The sequence below is a fragment of the Salvelinus namaycush genome, chromosome 6 (genome assembly GCF_016432855.1).
Source record: "Salvelinus namaycush isolate Seneca chromosome 6, SaNama_1.0, whole genome shotgun sequence".
NCBI lineage: Eukaryota > Metazoa > Chordata > Actinopteri > Salmoniformes > Salmonidae > Salvelinus > Salvelinus namaycush.
Window position 1 is genome coordinate 24,185,200 of NC_052312.1, and position 25,671 is coordinate 24,210,870.

Consider the following 25,671-nt stretch of genomic DNA (forward strand, 5'->3'; position numbering starts at 1 on the left):
CACCGTTTCATCCTTCTTCATGAAACTGATCTTAGACAGAGGTCGATCCTCACTTTTAATTCACAATTAATTTTAATACTCAATGTTGATTACCAACAACGATGAGACGGCCTACAGGGAGGAGATGAGGGCCCTCGGAGTGTGGTGCCAGGAAAATAACCTCACACTCAACGTCAACAAAACAAAGGAGATGATTGTGGACTTCAGGAAACAGCAGAGGGAGCACCCCCCTATCCACATCGACGGGGCAGTAGTGGAGAGGGTAGTAATTTTTAAGTTCCTCGGCGTACACATCACGGACAAACTGAATTGGTCCACCCACACAGACAGCGTTGTGAAGAAGGCGCAGCAGCACCTCTTCAACCTCAGGAGGCTGAAGAAATTCGGCTTGTCACCTAAAGCGCTCACAAACATCTACAGATGCACAATCGAGAGCATCCTGTCGGTCTGTATCACCGCCTGGTACGGCAACTGCTCCGCCCACAACCGGAAGGCTCTCCAGAGGGTAGTGAGGTCTGCACAACGCATCACCGGGGGCAAACTACCTGCCCTCCAGGACACCTACACCACCCGATGTCACAAGAAGGCCATAAAGATCATCAAGGACAACAACCACCCGAGCCACTGCCTGTTCACCCCACTATCATCCAGAAGGCGAGGTCAGTACAGGTGCATCAAAGCAGGGACCGAGAGACTGAAAAACAGCTTCTATCTCAAGGCCATCAGACTGTTAAACAGCCACCACTAACATTGAGTGGCTGCTGCCAACATACTGTCAATATGACTCAACACCAGCTCACTTTAATAATGGAAATTGATGGGAATTGATCAAAAATGTATCACTAGCCACTTTAAACAATGCCACTTAATATAATGTATATGTATATACTGTACTCTATATCATCTACTGCATCTTGCCATCTTTATGTAATACATGTATCACTAGCCACTTTAAACTATGCCACTTTTATGTTTACATACCATACATTACTCATCTCATATGTAAATACTGTACTCGATACCATCTACTGCATCTTGCCTATGCCGTTCTGTACCATCACTTATTCATATATCTTTATGTACATATTCTTTATCCCTTTACACTTGTGTGTATAAGGTAGTAGTTGTGGAATTGTTAGGTTAGATTACTCGTTGGTTATTACTGCATTGTCAGAACTAGAAGCACAAGCATTTCGCTACACTCACATTAACATCTGCTAACCATGTGTATGTGACAAATAAAATTTGATTTGATTTGATTTGATAAATGGTAATTATGACCACGACCAGGATGTCCTCCAACCAATCAACTTTTGCAGTATGAACTGACATGTTGTCCATCAATCATAGAATTAGGATCAGAGAATGAACCTAGTGAGTTGTATTGGGATTGTGCCACAGAGCATTATAGGGGTTCTATGTGTTGAGAGCTTGGTGACATTGTTGGATAGAGATTAAGAGTGTTTAACCTTTATTTAACTAGGCAAGTCAGTTAAGAACAAATTATTAATGACTGCCTACACCAGCCAAACAAGGATGACCCTGGGCAAATTGTACAGCGAGTTCAATCTTGGTTTCATCAGACCAGAGAATCTTGTTTATCATGGTCTGAGAGTCTTTAGGTGCCTTTTGGGGAACTCCAAGCGGGCTCTCGTGCCTTTTACTGAGTAGTTGCTTCTGTCTGGCCAGTCTACCATAAAGGCCTGATTGGTGGAGTGCTGCAAATATGGTTGTGCTTCTGGAACGTTCTCCCATCTTCACAGAGGAACTGTAGAGCTCTGTCAGAGTGACCATCGGGTTCTTGGTCACCTCCCTGACCAAGGCCCTTCTCGCCTGATTGCTCAGTTTGGCCGGGCGGCCGGCTCTAGGAAGAGTTCGTGGTTCGAAACTGGGGATCTTCAATGCTGCAGAAATGTTTTGCTACCCTTCCCCAGATCTTTGCCTCGACACAATCATGTCTCTGAGCTCTACGGACAATTCCTTCGACCTCATGGCTTGGTTTTTGCTCTGACATGGACCGTCAACTGTGGGACCTTTTTATATAGACAAGTGTGTGCCTTTCCAAATCATGTTCAATCAATTGAATTTACCACAGGTGGACTCCAATCAAGTTGTAGAAACATCTCATGGATGATCTCTGGAAACAGGATGCACCTGAACTCAATTTTGAGTCTCATAGCAAAGGGTCTGAATACGTATGTAAATAAGGTGTTTCTGTTTTTAATCTTTAATAAATTTGCAACCATTATAAAAACTATCTTCGCTTTGTCATTATGGGGTATTGTGTGTAGATTGCTGAGGATTTTTTAAATGTAATCTATTAGAATAAGGCTGTAACTTGTGTGTGTATTGATAGGCAGCGAGAGTCTTCCTGGATGACTCAGTATTGTCTGCCTCGAAGCGAGCATAGAATGTGTTAAGCTTGTCTGGGCGTGAGGCTTCGGTTGGCACCTAACAGCTTTGAATTCCAATCAGTATTCTCAAAAAGGTCCCGCAGTATTAGAGTCTGCCTCTTCTGTCCAGCGCCTCAATATTCTGTGTTGGCTCTCTTGAGTTGCTGCTTGTGGGCAGGGAATAGGAACTGAGAGACCTGATCTGATTGGCTGAAGTGGGGGCGGGAATGGCTTTGTATGCGTCACAGATGTTTGTATATAGATGGTCCAGCACGTTGTTTCCTCTCATGGATACATGGTGATATTTTGGAAAAATTTATTTTAAACGTGCTTGGTTAAAAATCACCCGAGACAATAAAGACTGCCTCCGGGTGTTTGCTTGTGACAGTATGTAAACAGCTGTAATAACACACATGAATTCCCTCGGCAACAGCAGAGGGAGCACCCTCCTATCCACGGGACAAGAAGGTGGAAAGTTTTGTTCCTCTGCGTTCATATTACAGACAAACTGAAATGGTCCACCCACACAGACAGCGTGGTGAAGGTGGTGCAACAGCGCCTCTTCAACCTCATGATGAGTCTTGTCACCAAAAACACATCCAAAAAAAAACCACATCAAACTTTTACAGATGCACAATCGAGAGCATCCTGTCGGGACAAGTATCACTGCCTGGTACCACCACCTACAACCCACCTTTAGGGCATCCGCCACGGACCTAGGAGCGAGGGGGAGACATTACAGGTGTGTTTGTATGTGTATGTGTATGTGTATGTGTGTGTACCGGTGTCTTTATATGGCTTACGAAGGCAGCATCTGAGTGAGTAGTTTCTCAGGTCTTCTAGTTCTCTATATCTAGCTCCTCTGTCCTCCAGTTTAGAGGAATACTGCTCCAGCATCGACAACATAGATTCTATGATGTTGGTCTTCCTGCCCTTGTTGATTTTTCTTAAACTGGAGACAGAAAGAGTATATAGTGTGTGAATGATGAGACTGAGTGAGGGAAAGAGTGAGAGAATGAGAGCATTTAAGGAATACAGTACAGGTTCAGTCAGTGACCCTAAGTTTATGAGTGAATAACAGAGACAGACTTGAAGGTAAGAAGTTCACCCTGATAAACGTATGTCATGGAAATACAAGTAGGGTTAAATCATATTGGTCAATATCAAGCCACGGATATACAGTGGAAAGAAAAAGTATGTGAACCCTTTGGAATTACCTGGATTTATGCATAAATTGGTCATAACATTTGATCTGAGAGATCTGAGAGATACTTTTGTAACCCTTATCAGCTTTATGCAAGTCAACAATTCTTAATCTTAGGTCTTCTGAGATCTCTTTTGTTCGAGGCATGGTTCACATCAGGCAATACCTCTTGTGAATAGCAAACTCAAACTTTTCTGAGTGTTTATAGGGCAGCTCTAACCAACATCTCCAATCTCATCTCATTAATTGGACTCCATGTTAGCTGATTCCTGACTCCAATTAGGTTTTGGAGAAGTCATTAGCCTAGGGGTTCACATACTTTTTCCAACCTACACTATAGTGTAGTGATATATTCAATATAGACAAGAAAAATACAATCATTTGTGTGTTATTAGTTTAAGCACACTGTTTGTCTATTGTGACTTAGATGAAGATCAGATCAAATTTGATGACCAATTTATGCAGAACTCCCAGTAATTCCAAAGGATTCACATACCTTTTCTTGCCACTGTACATTCAGTATACAAAACATTAAGAACACCACCTTTTCCCCCCCTCGGAACAGCCTCAATTCGTTGGGGCATGGACTCTACAAGGTGTCAAAAGCATTCCACGGGGAAGCTGGCCCATGTTGACTCCAATGATTCCCACAGTTGTGTGAAGTTGGCTGGATGTCCTTTGGGTGGTGGACCATCCTTGATGCACATGGGAGAATGTTGAGCGTGAAAAAACCCAGCAGCATTGTCGTTTTTGACACAAACCGGTACGCCTAGCACCTACAGCAGGTAGCCTAGTGGTTAGAGCGTTAGGCCAGTAACTGGAAGGTTGCTGGATCGAATTCCCGAGCTGACAAAGTAAAAACCTGTTGTTCTGCCCCTGAGCAAGACAGTGATCCCTGGGTGCCGAAGACGTGGCTGTTGATTACGGCAGCCCCCCCCCCCCCCCCCCCCACCTCTGATTCAGAGGGGGGTGGGTTAAATGCGGAAGACACATTTCAGTTGAATACATTCAGTTGGACAACTGACTAGGTATCCCCCGTTCAAAGGCACTTAATTAAATATTTTGACTTGCCCACTTTGATTTGATTCACCCTCTGAATGGCACACATACACAATCCATGTCTCAATTCTCTCAAGGCTTAAAAATCCTCCTTTAACCCGTCTCCTCCAGTACACTGATTGAAGTGGATTTAACACGAGACATCAATAAGGGATCATAGCTTTTCAACTGGATTCACCTGGTCAGTCAATGTCATGGAAAGAACAATGTTGAGTTCGCTCAGTGTATAACTTGTATCATTGCCTTATCTTGAAAACATGTTCATTTGATTCTGATTCATCTCTACATCTAATAAAGTACACATACATACCCAAGTCAAAGATCTCGTCGAAGCATGGCCGTCTGTCTGGCTGTTCCTTCCGTCACTGTTTCATCAGCTGGATACACTCCATGGGGCGTAGTCAGGGTAGACCACTAGATGACACAGCGGAGGGGGCTTACGGATCTTCTGGATCAACTCTGGAGGGGCAGGGGGTAAAGATCAAAAGGACAACAGACTAGTCAGGTATATTAAAGAAAAATACAGTAGCAACATGACTCTCGAGCAGGGTTTCTTAATCCTGGTCCTGGGGACCTATAGTGGCGCACATTTATGTTTGTCTCAACGCCACACACCTGACTCCACTCAGACCAAGTTCCAAAGGATTGATGATGTGTTGAATATTTCAATCAGGTGTGTAGGATTAGGGCAAAAACTAAAATGTACACCTCTTCGGGGGAACACTTCCTGTTACCTGTACTGGGGTACTCTGGGTAATGTACTTTTATCTGCAGCAGACTGCTCCAGCATGCAGAAGGTCGGCCCACTCATGACCACTTCCTGTTCCTTGTACAGGTGTACTCTGCGTAATGTAGTCTCTTACCTGCAGCAGACTGCCCCATGCATGCAGAAGGGCGGGCCCCTCATAACCCCTTCCTGGATGATGATGGCGAAGCTGCAGATGTCACCATGGAGACCGCCATAGAGACCGGGGAGGGGCCATCCACAACAGGTCTAGGAGGGGCATGCACGCAGACACACACAAGCATAGAGTTAGCACACACACGTGGCGGATGGTGGGAGGAGCTATAGGAGGACGGGCTCATTGTAATGTTATCAAACATATGGAAACCACATTGACTCTTTTCCATTAACTCCATTCCAGCGATTACAATGAGCCCGTCCTCCTATAGCCCCTCCCACCAGCCTCCTCTGACACACACACACACATATGCATAGAGAAACAAACTACAAGTTACTGTATATTAACTTTTAAACATACAGAATCAGTCCACTCTGTCCAGATGGAACTTAAGGCACTCAAGGTAAAACTCTCTACCCCTCTCCAGACCTACTCACCCTCTGCAGGCGGTTCTGGGTAGGGGAACCTTGCTGCCTCGTTGTATCCGTAGTCAGTGCTCTTCAGGACAAAACGTCCATCCACCACACAGTTCCTGCTCTTCAGACGACCATGAAACAAGTTCCTGTGGTGCGGGTACTTCATACCCTGGGGGAGAACATGGAGCATAGAACTCAGAGAACATAGAATATAGAGAACACTGGTACTTAGCATGGAACCCAGGCGTGCCCTCCCACCTTCCCCTTTGCACTTTAGACTCCTGCTCCTCCCGCTTTCCTTTTGGCTGAGCCACTTTCATATCTCTTGCCCTGCCTCCATCCCCTCTTACTTCTTCCTTTCCTCCTAATGCCTCCATCCCCCCTCCCTCTCCACCTCTCCTCACCTTAATAAGGTCCAGCAGTAGAGATGACTTGAACATCCAGTCCACCCTCCCCCATCTTCTTTTCCTCCCTCCCTCCTATCTTAAGGTCTAGCAGTAGTGATGACATCCAGTCCAGTTTTACATCATTGTTGAGCAATAGGTCTTCCATGCTTCCCCTGGTGCAGAACTCTGTCACGATGGCAAACACTCCACGGTTGTGGTAAAAACCCAGGAAAAGGTTAATGTTCTCATGACGCATGTCCTTCATCTGGGGAGATTAGAGGTAGGTATTGTATTATGGTGTCATATTTCAACAGCATTTATGACAGTGTAAAGTACAGCTAGCCTGTTCCCAGATCTGTTTGTGCCAAACAATGACTAACAAGGAGTGGCATGGTAGCACAAAACAGACTGGCACTAGAGTACAGTGTTGGGTTCACCTTGGGGTCATGATAGGGGCTGTACCAAATGTTTGATGTATTATAATAATTGATTATGCTTATGTTGTATTAATAGAAGGGGAAGGGTTATAAGACCCCTCCCCCTTACATTTATAGGGTCCTAGACTACAGATTAACAATATGTATTTGCATTATAAGGTTTAATATTGTTCCACAGTTATTTTCTAGTCTCTGCCTCTTATAAAGAAATGGTCTGAGAGATGTGTGACTGAGAAAGAGCCTCAAAGATAAGAGATGCAGAGACACAGAACTCTGCGGGGGAGTGAAAGAGATGAGACTAGTCAGACATTCCACTATAAATCAACTTGGGGAGTGGACAATTACTGCTGAGCCTTTAAATAACACTGAAACTCTTCTTTGTATAGATGTGTAGGCATGGGTTTGGTCTCATGAGTAGAAGGTAATGACATAGGCAGTGACATCACTAAGATATATGACTGCAGGCATAATAAAACAACTCAGACCCTTTTCTATTATGCAGAACTTACTCGGAAACATGCGTGCTATGTTCCTGTTGTCAACTTCTGTCTGCAACTGCATTAATAAATGAATGATTGATTTAATTAAAGATACTGTCTGAATGCTAATTTCACCAATGAGCCAATGATTGACAAGGAACAAGGAACGAACCCCAACAACAGCAAGGACAGAAAACATCACTAATCACCAACTTGATGTGAAAATATACTTAGAAAACTATAGCCAAGGATATGAATAAACATTCATTTAAAAAAAAATCTTAAGGTAACCCACCCGTTCAAACACGTCATAGACTGTTCTCCGGAGTGCCAAGTCTAGGTCCAAGAGACTTCTAAACAGCTTCAACCCCCAAGCCATAAGACTCCTGAACATCTAATCTAATGGCTACACAGACTATTTGCACCCCCCCAACGCTGCTGCTCTCTGTTATCATTTATGTATAGTCACTTTATTAACTCTACCTACATGTACATACTACCTCAACAGGTGCCCCCGCACATTTACTCTGTACCGGTACCCCCCTGTATATAGTCTCGCTATTGTTATTTTACTGCTGCTCTTTAATTACTTGTTACTTTTATTTCTTATTCTTATCCGTATTTTTTAAACTGCATTGTTGGTTAGGGGCTCGTATGTAAGCATTTCACTGTAAGGTCTACACCTGTTGTATTCGGCGCATGTGACTAATACAATTTGATTTTGGTATTAATGCTCCTGAATGTTCCATGAGGTAGTCTCATAAGCCACGCCCAGTCTAAACCAACATTAAATTGGCCCATAATAGTCAAGAATCTCCCCACTCAGATGTTCATCACAAACATGTTTTTAACTAACGCAGTTCATTATAACAAATCCAATCAATCATTTTAACAATCAAACAACCATTCTGCTCTTCTTACTTCATAGAGGACGGAGTTATCGTAGGTGGCAGGTAATTGTCCAGAGAAGGGGACATGACGCATGCGCTGTGACAGGCTCCTCAGAGAGACTCCACTGGTCTTACTCTTACTGTCGTCTATACTCAGCTTCTGGAGCACAGCAGAAATAGGTTCAATCATGACTGCTAATACACCAGGGTCTTTCCACAAAAAGAATGCAATTTGATATTTTAAGTAGAAATTGTACACCAATATTGAATTTTTAAAAGCCTGTTATATTAAATGAAGTGCCCTTTAATATAGACCACATGGAGAATTCAATAAATCCGATTTATAGATTTGTTTTATGTAAATGAAGGCTTGCTAAAGTAAAAAAAATCTGCATTTTGACATGTCCATCCATCAACCCTGTCACTTCTAGGAAGACCCAATTAATCCAAAAATGTCTCCAAGTTTCACCATCATTGTAAAGCCATAGTTACTTTGTTGCTTTGACAAACTCATTTTGGAAGATCATTGTTTTACGTAGTTAGTGATAAATGTAGGTCTGTTCCTCATTTTTAAGTCAACCCTGTTACGTGAACTGATTTCTGGTTTTATATTGTGAAACAAGTCCTTTTTAAATAGATTTCCAAAAGAAGATTTGAATATATAACATTCAAATCATAGCGCAAAAGCCGGTGAGCTGGCTCTACTATTTTTGGCCATTTTCTGGTGTTTTGTGGTAGAAAACTGAGCGGGTTGAGCATAACACGTCAACCCTCAGACATCCTAGAAATGTTTGAGCAATTACATTTTGTTGTCGCTTGCATTCAATTACCACTTCCTGTTGCACACATCAAGCTTCCATTCGCTCTGTCACAAGGGGTTGTATTGCTGATTTAAGATGAAATCGTCAACCCTGTAATTTTATTTGTCACTTAATAGGCGCTTACTATAGTAATTATTTCATTTAACCTGTTGAGATGGGAAAATGTGTTTATGAAGTTGAACATGTGCTCTTTGACAGAATGTTAAAATGAAGTGAAATCAAAAGTTTGTCGACCAAGATACACTTCACAAAAAGGCACAATCGGTGGAATCGGCGTCGTAGACGCCCAGTAAAATAAGCCTACATGTTGTTTATGAGAGCATTTCACAATACTTTTTGGTTTGAGTTGGAGTCGAGTTGCTTGGCTGACCTTGTTGGTAAGCGACGGTTTGATGAAAGTGATGTCGTTGAGGGTGACCAGGATCTTGTTGGGACCCCGAAACAACCGGATATGGTTAATGCGTCGCCTAAGAAACAAGAGACCTGGAACGTGTTCGTAGTTTGTAAATTCAATCTGGAGTGCCAGAGTGTGCTCAGAGTGCGCTCTGGGCATTTGTAAATTCAGAGCGTTGTCAGATTGTCCCTTCGTAAATTCACAGCGCACACTAGACGCTCTGGCCAAGGAGTTCGGTTGATCCGAGCGTTCTGACCTCCGACCTACCTTGCAGTGGTGGGAAAAGTACCCAACTGTCAAAAGTAAAGATACCTTCATAGAAAATGACTCAAGTTAAAGTGAAAGTCCCCCAGAAAATACTAACGTTACTTGAGTAAGTCTAAAACTATTTGGTTTTAAATATACTTAAGTGTCAAAAGTATAAATCATTTCAAATTGCTTATAATAAGACTGCACAATTCTCTTGTTTAAAAAAATATGCTATTTACGGATAGCCAGGGGCACACTACAACACGCAGACATCATTTACAAATGAAGCATTTGTGTTTAGTGAGTCCTCCAGATCAGAGGCAGTAGGGATAACCATGGATGTTCTCTTGATAATTGTGTGAATTGGACCACTTTCCTGTCCTGCTCAGCATTAAAAATGTAACAAGTACTTTTGGTTGTCAGGGAAAATGTATGGAGCAAAAAGTACATCATTTTCTTTAGGAATGTATTGAAGTAAAAGTAGTCAAAAATATAAATAGTAAAGTACAGATACCTAAAAAAATACTTCAGTTGAAGTCGGAAGTTTACATACACTTATGTTGGAGTTATTAAAACTCGTTTTTCAACCACTCCACAAATTTCTTGTTAAAAACTATAGTTTTGGCATGTCGGTTAGGACATCTACTGTGTGCATGACAAGTCATTTTTCCAACAATTGTTTACAGACAGATTATTTCACTTATAATTCACTGTATCACAATTCCAGTGGGTCAGAAGTTTACATACACTAAGTTGACTGTGCTTTTAAACAGGTCTAGGAGGGAAAATTCCAGCTTAGAAAATTGGAAAATTCCAGAAAATGATGTCATAGCTTCAGAAGCTTCTGATAGGCTAATTTACAAAATTTTAGTAAATTGGAGGTGTACCTGTGGATGTATTTCAAGGCCTACTGTCAAACTCAGTGCCTCCTTGCTTGACATCATGGGAAAATCAGAAGAAATCAGCCAAAACCTCCACAAGTCTGGTTCATCCTTGGGAGCAATTTCCAAACGCCTGAAGGTACCAAGTTCATCTGTACAAACAATAGTACGCAAGTATAAACACCATGGGACCACGCAGCCGTCATACCGCTCAGGAAGGAGACGCGTTCTGTCTCCTAGAGATGAACGTACTTTGGTGCGAAAAGTGCAAATCAATCCCAGAACAACAGCAAAGGACCTTGTGAAGATGCTGGAGGAAACAGGTATAAAGTATCTATATCCACAGTAAAACGAGTCCTATATCAACATAACCTGAAAGGCCGCTCAGCAAGGAAGAAGCCACTGCTCCAAAACCGCCATAAAAAAGCCAGACTGGTTTGCAACTGCACATGTGGATAAAGATCATACTTTTTGGAGAAATGTCCTCTGGCCTGATGAAACAAATGTAAAACTGTTTGGCCATAATGACCATTGTTATGTTTGGGGGGGAAAGGGGGAGGCTTGCATGCCGAAGAACACCATCCCAACTGTGAAGCACGGGGGTGGCAGCATCATGTTGTGGGGGTGCTTTGCTGCAGGAGGGACTGGTGCCCTTCACAAAATAGATGGCATCCTGAGGTAGGAAAATTGTGGATATATTGAAGCAACGTCTCAAGACATCAGTCAGGAAGTTAAAGCTTGGTCGCAAATGGGTCTTCCAAATGGATAATGACCCCAAGCATACTTCCAAAGTTGGGGCAAAATGGCTTAAGGACAACAAAGTCAAGGTATTGGAGGGCCATCACAAAGTCCTGACCTCAATCCCATAGAAAATTTGTGAGCAGGACTGATAAAGCATGTGCGAGCAAGGAGGCCTACAAACCTGACTCAGTTACACCAGCTCTGTCAGGAGGAATGGGCCAAAATTCACCTAACTTATTGTGGGAAGCTTGTGGAAGGCTACCCAAAACGTTTGACCAAAGTTAAACAATTTAAAGGCAATGCTGCCAAATACTAATTGAGTATATGTAAACTTCTGACCCACTGGGAATGTGATGAAAAAAATAAAAGCTGAAATAAATAATTCTCTCTGCTATTATTCTGACATTTCACATTCTTAAAATTAAGTGGTGATCCTAACTGACCTAAGACAGGAACTGTTTACCAGGATTAAATGTCAGGAATTGTGAAAAACTGAGTTTAAATGTATTTGGCTAAGGTGTATGTAAACTTCTGACTTCAACTGGTTAGAACACCTACTCATTCAAGGGTTTTTCTTTGTATTTACTATAGTGAATAATAGTGAAGACATCAAAACTATGAAATAAAACATATGGAATCATGTAGTAACCCAAAAAAGTGTTAAACAAATCAAAATATATTTTCTATTTGAAATTCATCAAATAGCGACCCTTTGCCTTGAAGATAGCCTTGCACACTTTTGGCATTCTCTCAACCAGCTTCTTGAGGTAGTCACCTGGAATGCATTTCAATTAACAGGTTTGCCTTGTTAAAAGTATATTTGTGGGATTTCTTTCCTTCTTGGAGCCAATCAGTTGAGCCAATCAGTTATTTTGTGACAAGGTAGGGTAGGTAAACAGAATATCAACCTATTTGGTAAAAGACCAAGTCCATATTATGGCAAAAACAGCTCAAATAAGCAAAGAGAAATGACAGTCCATCAATACTTTAAGACATGAAGGTCACTCAAAACGGAAAATTTCATGAACTTTGAAAGTTTCTTCAAGTGCAGTCGCAAAAAACCATGATGAAACTGGCTCTCATGAGACTGGCTCTCCTGAGGACCGCCACAGGAATGGAAGACCCAGAGTTACCTCTGCTACAGAGGAAAAGTTCATTAGAGTTACCAGCCTCAGATATTGCAGTCTAAATAAATGCTTCACAGAGTTCAAGTAACAGACACATCTCAACATCTGTTCAGAGCAGACTGTGTGAATCAGGCCTTCATGGTCGACTTGCTGCAAAGACACCACTACTAAAGGACATCAATAAGAAGAAGAGACTTGCTTGGGCCAAGAGACACGAGCAATGGACATTAGACCGGTGGAGATTTGTCCTTCGGTCTGGAGTCCAAATTTGAGATTTTTGGTTCCAACCGCCGTGTCTTTGTGAGACGCGGTGTGGGTGAATGGATGATCTCCGCGTGTATATTTCCCACCGTAAAGCATGGAGGAGGTGTTATGGTGTGGGGTTGCTTTGCTGGTGGCACTGTTGGTGATTTATTTAGAATTCAAGGCACACTTAACCAGCATGGCTACTACAGCATTCTGCAGCGATACGCCATCCCATCTGGTTTGCGTTTAGTGGGACTATCATTTGTTTTTCAACAGGACAATGACCCAACACACCTCCAGGCTGTGTAAGGTCTATTTTACTAAGAAGGAGAGTAATGGAGTGCTGCATCAGATGACCTGGCCTCCACAATCCCCCGACCTCAACCTAATTGAGATGGTTTGGGATGAGTCGGACCGCAGAGTGAAGGAAAAGCAGCCAACAAGTGCTCAGCATATGTGGGAACTAGTTCAAGACTGTTGGAAAAGCATTCCAGGGTGAAGCTGGTTGAGAAAATGCCAAGGGTGTGCAGAGCTGTCATCAAGGCAAAGGGTGGCTATTTGAAGAACCTCAAATATAAAATATTTTTAGATTTGTTTAACCATGTTATGATTACTACGTGATTCCATATGTGTTATTTTCATATTTTTGATGTCTTCACTATTATTCTACAATGTAGAAAATAGTAAAAATAAAGAAAAACCCTTGAATGAGTAGGTGTTCTAAAACTTTTGACCGGTAGTGTATAAAAACAGGAAATGTTTTTACATTAGGCCTACCTATAACCTTTATCTTCAACCTTATTTTGCTCTTTGTAGGTAGGCCTACTCCCGCTGACCAGACACATCTGCCCAAGTAGTGTGGGGCCGAAGTTACTTTGTAGACTACAATAGTGGGACAAATCATGTATCTCAATCTCAACATAATAACCCTATTGTTCTACTGCTGGACTTTCTGGGACAGAGCACAGCCCCAAGCACATGATATGCAGGCTCTAACCTAACATTCCATCTTGATTTTCCATGTCCAGCCTGTCCATGGAGACATTCTGATTTATTCTGTATTTTACAACTCTGGAACTCTGTCTTTGAAACAGATAGAAAAGAGGAAACCGTCTGTACTCGGTTGCAACACTCACTGCTGAGTTCCAAACTGCCTCTGGGAGTAACATCAGCACAAGAACTGTTCTTCGGGAGCTTCATGAAATGGGTTTTCATGGCCGAGCAGCCGCACACAAGCCTAAGATCACCATGCACAGTGCCAAGCGTTGGCTGGAGTGGTGTAAAGCTCGCCGCCATTGGACTCTGGAGCAGTGGAAATACGTTCTCTGGAGTGATGAATCACGTCTCACCATCTGGCAGTTCGACGGACGAATCTGGGTTTGGCGGATGCCAGGAGAACGCTACCTGCCTGAACACATAGTGCCAACTGTCTTGTTTGGTAGAAGAGGAATATTGGTCTGTGGCTGTTTTTAGTGGTTTGGGCTAGGCCCCTTAGTTCCAGTGAAGGGAAATCTTAACGCTACAGCATACACTGACATTCCAGACCCTTTCTGTGGTTACAACTTAGTGGCAACAGTTTGGGGAAGGCCCTTTCCTGTCCAGCATGGCAGTGCCCCCATGCACAAAGTGAGGTCCATACAGAAATGGTTTGTCAAGATCTGTGTGGAAAAACTTTACTGGCCAGCACAGATCCCTGACCTCAACCCCATCGAACACCTTTGTGATGAATTGAAATGCCGACAGTGATGTTCCAACATCTAATGGAAAGCGTTCCCAGAAGAGTGGAGGCTGTTCTAACTCCATATTAATACCCATGATTTTGGAATGATATTTTGGAACGAGCAGGTGTCCACATACCTTTGGTCATGTAGTGTATCTTCTAGCCATATTAAGGGAAAGGGTGAAGGGGGATTACCTAGTCAGTTCAACTGAAAGCCTTCAACTGAAATGTGTCTTCCGCAATTTACCCAACCCCTCTGATTGGATTGGTGTGTGTGTGTCAGTCAGTATAGCAGAATTAGGCTACAAAACATTGTAGGACACCAGGAAGCGCTTAAACACTGACCTAAGGTCAGTGTTGTGTTTTACTTTGTAATTTACACCTTCAGATATGGGAGTAAGTTGATCCTAGACCTGCTCCTATCTTTGGGCAACTTCTACCAACAGCATCCGGATTTTCAGTTATTCTTCTTGAAGCTAGAGGGCAGCACAAGATAGCAACTTCAGGGGTTCTCATTGGGTAACAGTTCTACAATGGAGTTCCCATGTGGAACTCTGAGTATAGAGTTACATTCTGGAACTCTATAATGATAGAAAACAGATTCTGATTTTGCATGCGCTTTCCTCATTCACCCAGACTTACTTAACCAATTCACTGTGATAAGCTAGCTTGTACTATTTGGTGTTGGGAACAAACAACAAGATTTAAGTGAGTTTTGGGCTTGGCAAGCACTGTTTAACATAATCTGTAGCATCGGTTTCCTTATTCCCCTATCTCTTTCTTTGTCCCACCACTCACTCACTCTCTCTCTTCTTCACCTCCTCTCTCTTACCAGTTCTCTCATTCTGAAAATGGCATCATCATGAATCTGTCACGTGACAGAGAGAATAAACTGTGTGAAAGACCATTAGAGAGGGAAACAGATTGGCAGAAAAGAGTGAGTGAGTGTGGGAGAGGGAGAGAAAGAGAAGGAAAGAGAAAGCTGAACACCCAAGAGGTTGTATCCAAGTCCTTATTAAGGATGGTTGTGACATGCTCTCTCTTTCTCTCTCTCTCTCCCCCCTTCCCCTGACATTAGTAACAGCAGCAGTCTGCCAATGCTAACAGGTCCAGATGTTAGTAGGGAGACTGACAACCAAGGGTCTGCGTCCCAAATGGCACCCTATTCCCTATGTATATAGTGCAGAACTTTTGACCAGGGCCCACAGGACTAATGTCAAAAGTAGTGCACGACACTCTTAGAACAAATAGTTTGAAAAGAGTTCTTTGACTGTCCCCATAGGATAACCCTTTTTGATTCCAGGTAGAACCATTTTGGGTTCAATGTAGAACCCAAAACAGTAGAACCCAAAACAGTTCTACTAGGAACCAAAAGGGTTCTACCTAGAACCAACAAGGATTCTGATTTGCTTCTAACAGTTCCAAAAATTAGAACAGGTCATAGTAGAAATAGTTTTAGTTACTTAGCACCGTGGTCCTGGAATTCTCTCCTGAACATTTTAAAATGTGATGGTCTCGATCGATGTATATATCATTGAAGAGTGTAATTGTTTTTAGGCCAGCTGTTTTTAGTCAAGATGTTTGTGTTTTTAATGTAATATGTAATTGTTGTACTGTATGTGTGTTTATAGTTTTGTTTAATGCTGTGTTAGTGTATGTAAGTTGTTTTGTCTGAAACGTTATTCCCCCTGCTGCTATTGGACCAGGTCTCTCTTGGAAAATACATATTATCTCAATGAGAAAAAACCTGTATAAATAAAGGTAAAATAACATTTTTTTAAAAAGGATTCTTCAAATGGTTCTCCTATGGGGACAGCCGAAGATCCCTTTTAGGTTCTAGATAGCACCTTTTTTTCTAAGAGTGTTACTATTTTTATTCTTTATCTGCATCGTTGGGAAGGGCTCGTAAAACAAGCATTTCACGGTGTAGTCTACACCCGTTGTATTCGGCACATGTGACAAATAACATTTTATTTGATAACATCTTCGGTCAAAGGTTGTTCCCTATATAGGGAATAGGGAGCTATTTTGGAAGCAGACACAGGCTTATGCCCAGGTGAAGACAGGTGGTCAGATAGTGATGCTGTAACTGGTCAAAAGTAGTGCGCTATAATAGGGAATAGGGTGCCATTTGGGACGATATATTGAGCCACGTACTGTCAGTGATGGGTGGTTCCCAAAGACTGGCTATCTCCTAGTGCGACCATATTGAGACATCATCGCCCATTGTCCCTTGAGTCTTGTCTGATGCTGTCCACAACAGTCTGGCTCTCTTCTTAGGGAGGATGATGATAATGAACAATAATGAACAATAATAATAATAATGGCAATGACAGTCTGGACCTCAAAGATTGTAGATCAGAGAGTATTATTTTTGAGGATATTGTTTTATTGTAATGTGGGTTTATTGTAATGATTTTGATGAGCCAGGCCACACTTCCAAGACTTTGAGCTTGAACCACAGAGTTTAAAGGGGCAATCTGCGCTAAATGAATGATACATACATACCCATTGATTCTTGAAGAATATAGCTTATAAATGCCTCAGGAGCTTAGTTCAACTGTCGTACTCCATCCAAACCCAAAATATAAGCTTGTTTTACTTATTGTTTGTAAACAACAAAATTGTAAATAAACACTGTATAGCCTCAAAACATGGTTAAAACTATCATTTTGATATCATGGATGGTCGGTCCTTGCATCCATAGCTCTGTCTGTGAATTTTAGTGGTTACATTTCTCCAGTCCCATGCCTCAGCCTTTTATCAAAACAGTGGTGGGGTAGCCACTTTGTTATTGTGTGAACTGCAGATTGCATTCAGAATAGCCTACAGGCTCAGGAAAACACATTAAAACAAATTTTATGCTGTATGAATGGTTATAGTGATGTTTCGGTGCTAGACTTCCGAAGAAGTTTCTCGGTCAAAGAAGGATCTATTCTTCCCCCTCAAGGAAAACATTTTGGAGAGGATGAATGGGTAAACAAGTGCCCCTCCCTCTTTCTTTTTTTCTTCCTCTCTCTGTTTGTTTTACTTGGGGATGAGGGATGTGGGGGAGGGAGGAGAGGATCGGGTCAGTTGGAGTTGGTGATTACAAAACACTCTCGAAGGAAAGAAAATATGACATTGGCCTCAGCTGCAAAATAGCAAATGACATCACTGATATTTCAAAAGGCTTCTTTCTGCAGAATATGTAATAAAATGCTAAAAACAATATTACGTGTGAATTGAATTTTAAGTATCATTGAATTCACAGAAATTGCAAATAAAAATGCAATCATCTTTCTTGGGTGGTAAGTGTAATATCTCTCTCTCCCTCAACCATATTGGCTATTATGTTAATGCGTTTGGATGTCCAGTGAACACTTTTAATAGGCCTATACGTGGATAGATAATCACTGAAGCCAGTAAGTTTGAGCTTCCATAGCTGACAGATATATTAGATTAAATATGTTTTATACACCAGATAGGTGCAGTGAAATGTGCTGTATTACAAGGTCAGCCATTGTAGTTCAGCGGCCCTGGAGCAAATTAGGGTTAAGTGCCTTGCTCAAGGGTACATCGGCAGCTTGTCGACGCACTAACCGCCAGACTAGCTGCTGCCCTGATAGGACTTTTGTCAAGACCAAACAAGGTTCTCGTATATGTGTGCTTAAAACACATTGCTTGCATCCCAAATGGCACTCTTTTACCTATATAGGGCACTACTTTTGACCAGAGCCCTATGGGCCCTGACCATTGGCCTACACGTATGTTCCCTGGCCAAAAGTTGTGCACTCTAAAGGGAAAAGGGACCCATTTGAGACACATCCATTGACTCTTTCTATTTGTTGTGGTAGCAACCAACAGACCATCCCTATTCCCTAACTAATTTTGGCACTCAGAACCAAATGTGTCATCAGAGACTGTGGCTACATCCCAAATGCCACGATATTCCTTATGTAGTGCACTTCTTTTGACCAGGCCCCATAAGACTCTGGTCAAAAGTGGTGCGCTGTAAAGGGAATAGGGTGCCATTTGGAATGCTGACTATCCCCTAACAACACAGTCATACATCACAGAGGTATTGCAGAGTTGAGTGTTGTTGAGTTCTCTTGAAGACAATTTAGAGAGACAATCTCAAATCATATCAGATTTGCGCCGAATACAACAGGTGTAGACCTTACCATGAAATGCTTACTTACAAGCCCTTAACCAACAATGCAGTTCAAGAAATAGAGTTAAGAAAATATTGACTAAATAAACTAAAGAAAAACACATAACAATAACGAGGCTATATACAGGGGGTACCAGTACCGAGTCAATGTGCGGGGGTACAGGTTAGTCGAGGTCATTTGTAAAGTGACTATGCATAGATAATACACAGCGAGTAGCAGCAGTGTAAAAAGATAGTAGATAGTAGTAGATAGTCAGGGTGGCCATTTGATTAATTTTTCAGCAGTCTTATGGCTTGGGGGTAGAAGCTGTTAAGGAGCCTTTTGGTCCTAGACTTGGCACTCCGGTACCGCTTGCTGTGCGATGTGCAGAGAGAACAGTCTATGACTTGGATGACTAGAGTTTTGACAGTTTTTGGGTCTTCCTCTGACACCGCTTAGTATATAGGTCCTGGATGTCAGGAAGCTCTGCCCCAGTGATGTACTGGGCCGTACGCAATACCCTCTGTAGCGCCTTACAGTCAGATGCCGAGCAATTACCATACCAGGCGGTGAACCGGTCAGGATGCTCTCATTGGTTTAGCTGTAGGATCTGGGGACCCATGCCAAATCTTTTCAGTCTCCAGAGGGGGGAAAAGGTGTTGTTGTGCCCTCTTCACAACTGTCTTGGTGTGGATGATGGCCTGTCATGAAGTCCAGGATCCAGTTGCAGAGGGAGGTGTTTAGTCCCAGGGTCCTTAGCTTAGTGATGATCTTGGAGGGCACTAGGGTGTTGAAGTTGTAGTCAATGAACAGCATTCTCACATAGGTGTTCATTTTGTCTAGGTGGGAAAGGGAGTGCAATTGAGATTGCATCATCTGTGGATCTGTTGGGGCGGTATGCAAATTGGAGTGGGTCTAGGGTTTCCGGCATTATGGTGTTGATGTGAGACATGACCAGCCTTTCAAAGCACTTCATGGCTACCGATGTGAGTGCTACAGGGCAGTAATAATTTAGGCAGGTTACCTTCACTTTCTTGGCCACATGGGCTATGGTGGTCTGTTTGAAACATATAAGCATTCAGACTTGGTAAGGGAGAGGATGAAAATGTCAGTGAAGAGACATGCCAGTTGGTCCAGGCATGCTTTGAGTACACGTCTGTAACGTCCTGACCAGAGTTCTTATGTGTTTTGCTTGTTTAGTGTTGGTCAGGACGTGAGCTGGGTGGGAATTCTATGTTGTGTGTCTAGTTCGTCTGTTTCTATGTTCAGCCTGATATGGTTCTCAATCAGAGACAGCTGTCAATCGTTGTCCCTGATTGAGAATCATATATAGGTGGCTTGTTTTGTGTTGGGGATTGTGGGTGGTTGTTTCCTGTCTCTGTGTTTGTGTTCTGCACCAGCTAGGACTGTGACGGTATGTTCTTTTGTTATTTTGTATAGTGTTTTTGTTTTGTCCATTAAATTCATTATGGAAAATTACCACGCTGCGTATTGGTCCTCTGATCCTTCTCGCCTCTCCTCGTCTGAGGAGGAGGACGACTTAGACTGCCGTTACAGAACCACCCACCAAACAAGGATCAAGCAGCGTGGCAACGGGCAGCAGCAACAGCAGCAGCGGTACCAGGAGGAATGGTCATGGGAGCAAATATTTAACGGAGAAGGACCCTGGGCTAAGGTTGGAGAATATCGCCGCTCTCAGGAAGAGATGGAGGCAGCTAAAGCCCAGGAGCGGTGGTCTGAGGAGGCAGCACGGAAGCGGGGCTGGAAGCCCGTGAAGAAACCCCAAAAATTTCTTGGGGGGGGGGGGGGCTAAAGGGTAGTGTGGTGAGGGCAGGTAGGAAACCTGCGCCCACTTCCCATGCTTACCGTGAAGAGCAGGAGTACGGGCAGACACCGTGTTATGCGGAAGAGCGCACGGTGTCTCCTGTACGGGTGCATAGCCCGGTGCGGGTTATTCCACCTCCCCGCACTGGGCGGGCTAGAGTGAGCATTGAGCCAAGTGCCATGAAGCCGGCTCTACATATCTGGCCTCCAGTACGTCTCCTCGGGCCGGTGTACATGGCACCAGCCTTACGCATGGTGTCCCCGGTTCGCCAACACAGCCCAGTGCGGATTATTCCACCTCCCCGCACTGGACGGGCTACGGGGAGCATGCAACCAGGTAAGGTTGGGCAGGCTCAGTGCTCAAGGGAGCCAGTACGCCTGCACGGTCCGGTATATCCGGCGCTACCTTCCCGCTCCAGCCCAGTACCACCAGTGCCTACACCACGCACCAGGCTTCCAGTGCGTCTCCAGAGCCCTGTTCCTCCTCCACGCACTCTCCCTGTGGTGCGTGTCTCCAGCCCAGTACCTCCAGTTCCGGCACCACGCACCAAGCCTCCTGTGCGTCTCCAGAGCCCTGTACGCACTGTGCCTTCTCCCCGCACTCGCCCTGAGGTGCGTGCCCTCAGCCCGGTACCACCAGTGCCGGTACCACGCACCAGGCCTATAGTGCGCATCGAGAGTCCAGTGTGCCCTGTTCCTGCTCCCCGCACTAGCCTTGAGGTGCGTGTCTCCAGTCCGGTACCATCAGTTCCGGCACCACGCACCAGGCCTACTGTGCGCCTCAGCAGGTCAGAGTCGGCCGGCTGCTCAACGCCGCCTGCACTGCTCGTCTGTCCAGCGCCGTCTGAGCTGCCTGCCTGCCCAGCGCCGTCTGAACTGCCTGCACTGCTCGTCTGCTCAACGCCGCCTGCACTGTTCGTCTGCCCAGCGCCGTCTGAGCTGCCTGCACTGCCTGCCTGCCCAGCACCATCTGAGCCATCCGTCTGCCCAGCGCCGTCTGAGCCATCCGTCTGCACAGCGCCGTCTGAGCCATCCGTCTGCCCAGCGCCGTCTGAGCCATCCGTCTGCCCAGCGCCGTCTGAGCCATCCGTCTGCCCAGCGCCATCTGAGCCATCCGTCTGCCCAGCGCCGTCTGAGCCATCTGTCTGCCTAGCGCCATCTGAGCCATCTGTCTGCCCAGCGCCATCTGAGTCATCCGTCTGCCACGAGCCATTAGAGCCGCCCGTCTGTCCCGAGCCATTAGAGCCGTCCGTCAGTCAGGAGCCGCTAGAGCCGTCCGTCAGTCAGGAGCTGCCAGAGCCGCCAGCCAGTCAGGAGCTGCCAGAGACGCCAGCCAGTCAGGAGCTGCCAGAGACGCCAGCCAGTCAGGAGCTGCCAGAGACGCCAGACAGTCAGGAGCTGCCAGAGCCGCCAGCCAGTCAGGAGCTGCCAGAGCTGTCCTACAGTCATGAGCTGCCCTACAGTCATGAGCTGCCCTACAGTCATGAGCTGCCCTCCAGTCATGAGCTGCCCTCCAGTCATGAGCTGCCCTCCAGTCATGAGCTGCCCTCCAGTCATGAGCTGCCCTCCAGTCATGAGCTGCCCTCCAGTCATGAGCTGCCCTACAGTCATGAGCTGCCCTACAGTCATGAGCTGCCCTACAGTCATGAGCTGCCACCCAGTCCGGAGCTGCCACCCAGTCCGGAGCTGCCACCCAGTCCGGAGCTGCCACTCAGTCCGGAGCTGCCACTCAGTCCGGAGCTGCCACTCAGTCCGGAGCTGCCATTCAGTCCGGAGCTGCCATTCAGTCCGGAGCTGCCATTCAGTCCGGAGCTGCCATTCAGTCCGGAGCTGCCATTCGTCCTGAGCTGCCTCTCTGTCCTGAGCTGCCTCTCTGTCCTGAGCTACCTCTCTGTCCTGAGCTACCTCTCTGTCCTGAGCTACCTCTCTGTCCTGAGCTACCTCTCTGTCCTGAGCTACCTCCTAAATCATGTGAGGGCCTTGGGGAGGATTCTTAGGCCAAGGTCGCGGGCGAGGGTCGCCACTCAAAGGACGTTAAGGAGGGGGACAAAGACAGTGGTGGAGTGGTGTCCTCGTCCACCGCCGGAGCCGCCACCGCGGACAGATGCCCACCCAGACCCTCCCCTTGAGTTTTAGGGGTGCGTTCGGAGTCCGCACCTCGGGGGGGGGTGGGGGTACTGTAACGTCCTGACCAGAGTTCTTATGTGTTTTGCTTGTTTAGTGTTGGTCAGGACGTGAGCTGGGTGGGAATTCTATGTTGTGTGTCTAGTTCGTCTGTTTCTATGTTCAGCCTGATATGGTTCTCAATCAGAGACAGCTGTCAATCGTTGTCCCTGATTGAGAATCATATATAGGTGGCTTGTTTTGTGTTGGGGATTGTGGGTGGTTGTTTCCTGTCTCTGTGTTTGTGTTCTGCACCAGCTAGGACTGTGACGGTATGTTCTTTTGTTATTTTGTATAGTGTTTTTGTTTTGTCCATTAAATTCATTATGGAAAATTACCACGCTGCGTATTGGTCCTCTGATCCTTCTCGCCTCTCCTCGTCTGAGGAGGAGGACGACTTAGACTGCCGTTACAACGTCTTGGTAATCCATCTGGCCCCGCGGCTTTGTGAATGTTGACCTGTTTAAAGGTCTGCTCAGCTACGGAGAGCGTGATCACACATTTGTCCGGAACAGCTGGTGCTCTCAAGCATGCTTCAGTGTTGCTTGCTTCGAAGCGAGCATAAAAGGCATTTAGCTCATCTGGTAGTCTCGTGTCACTGGGCAGCTCGCGGCTGGGTTTCCCTTTGTAGTCCGTAATATTTTTCAAGCCCTGCCACATCCGACGAGCATCAGGGGCGATGTAGTAGGATTCAGTCTTAGTCCTGTATTGATGCTTCGCTTGTTTGATGGTTCGTCTGAAGGCATAGCGGGATTTCTTATAAACGTCCGAATTTGTGTCCTGCTCCTTGAAAGCGGCAGCTCTAGCCTTTAGCTTGGTGCGGATGTTGCCTGTAATCCTTGGCTTCTGGTTGGGAAATGTACATACGGTCACTGTGGGGACGACGTCGTCAATACACTTATTGATGAAACCTGTGACTGAGGTAGAATGTTTAAAGTACTGGACAGCTTTGTGACATCATATGGACTTTGGTGGTCAAGATGTGTTGGTATCTGTACTGATGGCTCAATGCCATTGGATGAATCCTGGATCATATTCCACTCTGTGCTAGCAAAACAATCTGGGGTTGAAAAAACAACATGGCTAAATATCATTCATTCAAAAGTCCAAAAATGGATGTAGCAATCCCCGATTGCCCCTTTAAATAAACAGACTGATTTAGAAGCAGGTCCGTGTCTCGCCACCAAAATTAACAAAAATCATGGTTTCTAATTGATATCAAATAAATAGACAGGCGGTTGGCTAATTATCATGTTTTTCAGCAGGGTACGCGCAATGCCGTCGGGGGTACGCCAAATAAAAATGGGATTCACTTTTTATTTTCAAACGGTCCATTTATATTTTCCAACGGGGCTATACCTTTGGGTGAGATTTTTTTCTCGCCTGAGTAGCCTCGTTTCACTGCCAAAAATAAAATTAAACCATCTAGTGTTCAGCGAAATAACAACACAATATCAAATACAGGTAGACCAGTAAAATAATTTACATCCAATCACATTAGATGGTTTAATTAAGACTACTTTCGAGTAGTAAGACATGTACAAAAGCAACAGATCCCATTAATAAGAAGGGGTTATATGGTGAGCTACCTAGTGGCTAGGACAGGCAAGCCCCATACTATTGTGGAGGACTTAATTCGTCCTGCTGCCGCAGTTATGGCTGGGACAATGCTGGGGGAAAAGGTCAAAAGAACTATACAGACAATGACTTCATCAAACAACACTGTTTCACGACACATCAGTGACATGGCAGGAGATGTTTTCAAACAATTACTGCTTCGCATACAAGCCAGTGAAATCTATGCGCTACAGCTGGATGAGTCAACAGACGTGGCGGCCTGGCACAGCTCCTGGTATATGTCCGTGTCACGCCCTGGCCTTAGTTATCTTTGTTTTCTTTATTATTTTAGTTAGGTCAGGGTGTGACATGGGGGATGTTTGTGTGTTTTTGTCTCGTCTAGGGTGTTTGTATTGTCTAGGGGGTGTTTGTAGAGTTCATGGGGTTGTGTTCATTGTAGGTGTTTATGTAAGTCTATGGTTGCCTAGATTGGTTCTCAATTAGAGACAGCTGTCTATCGTTGTCTCTGATTGGGAGCCATATTTAGGCAGCCATAGTCATTAGGTAGGTTGTGGGTGATTGTCTATGTGTAAGTTGCCAGTGTCTGCACTTATTGTTTGTATAGCTTCACGTTCGTCGGTTTGTTGTTTTGTTAGTTTGTAAAAGTGTTTGTTTCGTCTTCATTAAAAAGTAAGATGTATTGTTATCACGCTGCGCCTTGGTCCTCCTCTCTTCCACGTAACGACAATCGTGACAGAATCACCCACCACACTCGGACCAAGCAGCGTGGTAAGCGGCAGCAGCAGCAGGAGCAGCGAACACAGGATTCATGGACTTGGGAAGAAATACTGGACGGTAAGGGACCTTGGGTTCAAGCTGGAGAGTATCGCCACCCTCGTGAAGAGCTGGAAGCAGCTAGAGCCGAGAGGCGGTGGTATGAGGAGGCAGCACGGACGCGAGGCTGGATGCCTGAGAGTCAGCCCCAAAAATATCTTGGGGGGCGGCTAAGAGGGAGTGTGTCGATGTCAGGTAGGAGACCTGCGCCAACTCCCCGTGCTTACCGTGGAGAGCGAGAGTACGGGCAGACACCGTGTTATGCGGAAGAGCGCACGGTGTCTCCTGTACGTGTGCTTAGCCCGGTGCGGTACATTCCGGCTCCACGTATCGGCCGGGCTAGAGTGGGCATCGAGCCAGGTGCCATGAAGCCGGCTCAACGTATCTGGCCTCCAGTACGTCTCCTCGGGCCGGCATACATGGCACCAGCCTTACGCATGGTGTCCCCGGTTCGCCAACTCAGCCCAGTGCGGGTTATTCCACCTCCCCGCACTGGTCGGGCTACGGGGAGCATTCAACCAGGTAAGGTTGGGCAGGCTCGGTGCTCAAGGGAGCCAGTACGCCTGCACGGTCCGGTATATCCGGCGCCACCTCCCCGCCCCAGCCCAGTACCACCAGTGCCAACACCACGCACCAGGCTTCCAGTGTGTCTCCAGAGCCCTGTTCCTCCTCCACGCACTCGCCCTGTGGTGCGTGTCTCCAGCCCGGTACCACCAGTTCCGGCACCACGCACCAAGCCTCCTGTGCGTCTCCAGAGCCCTGTGCGCCCTGTTGCTGCTCCCCGCACTAGCCTTGAGGTGCGTGTCCTTAGCCCG

At 45.2% G+C, this 25,671-nt stretch overlaps 1 pseudogene; it reads right to left on the bottom strand.

The window, feature by feature from the left end:
• LOC120049047 overlaps positions 1-25,671 on the bottom strand; it is a 48,751-nt pseudogene that overhangs the window by 17,350 nt on the left and 5,730 nt on the right.